This window comes from Poecilia reticulata, linkage group LG5, assembly GCF_000633615.1.
Source record: "Poecilia reticulata strain Guanapo linkage group LG5, Guppy_female_1.0+MT, whole genome shotgun sequence".
In the NCBI taxonomy this organism is placed as follows: domain Eukaryota; kingdom Metazoa; phylum Chordata; class Actinopteri; order Cyprinodontiformes; family Poeciliidae; genus Poecilia; species Poecilia reticulata.
The window spans coordinates 8,789,637-8,790,903 of NC_024335.1; positions in this window are offsets into that span (position 1 = coordinate 8,789,637).

A 1,267-nucleotide genomic window follows, 5' to 3' on the forward strand; every position below is an offset into this window, starting at 1 on the left:
AAAGCATATCAGTGCCACACTTGAGGGCAGACAGACAGCCAGGAGAGGCTTTTCTGTCAGGATGTGTCTCTCCAGGAACCAGCAGGTGCACACACACACACACACACACACACACAATCAATGGGGAAAGACATGACTTGGCCCTCAGTCTGAAAGGCCCTCGCAGAATCAATTAGCATTGAGATTAATGAAGCGCGTAATGAAGAGAGTGCTATCGCTCCTGCAGACAGGCAGAGAGATGATTGTGAATCTGCGCGAGGAAGACACACGCTGAAAAGGAACATCAAAGATATTCAAATAGCCACTTTGGCCTTTATGTTTTGCAAGAAAAGAGCCAAATTAAAAGCAGCACCGTTTTAAATAAACCTGCAATGTGTATGTAGTTTAATATAATCACATTTACATATAAAAAGTGTCATTYAATACAACACATAATTAAAGATAAAATGATTGCATTGAAAAAGGGTTATTTTTATCTCTCGGTATCCGTCAGTGCTAATATGCTGGAAGGAGATCGTTTCCGGAGCAGATAATCCTGAGTGATCCCGTCAAATAAATTCTGCATTTAGTTAAATCTGACCAAAAGGTAATACATTTACATTTTTAACATGAAACCAGCAGCGTTATCCGTCATCTGTGATTGTATAAACAAAAACAATTTTATGTAGCTGAAAATGCCTTTGTTGACTCCACAGGCTCCATATTGTTAGAAATGACACATACTGTCATTTTCAACAACATGACTGGAGACTGGAGGTGATCTTTTGAACTTTTGCTCCAAATTTGATATTTAATTATTTCATCAGAAGTTTGAGGTTGAGTCCTACTTGGTGACATTTAGGAAATTGTTCTTTTTTATGCATATTACTGACAGTAACAAAAAGCTCCTCAAAATCTGCAACTGCATCCTGGATTTTATAGTATTTTGCAGTAATCACAAACACACTCTGGTTCATGCTCACATAGACAGATGCTCCATCCAACACCCCCCCCCCACACAAGTCTCACACACACAGAGAAGCATTCAGAGTGACAGTCTGTCTCACATCGAACAAATCTGACTAAGTAGGCACAAAGCGATGCCTTCACACTTCAAAAGAARAATTGAAAGGGTTATGTGTGTTTTTGCATGCCAGCGCATCATTCTGACACACACACACACCTTATCACTACGACACAGTGACAATAGACAGCTTTTAGTCTGAAGCGGCATGTTGGTGCAGCCTTCCTCTTTTCAAAAATGCCACTAACTAAAGGAGGAAGAGGA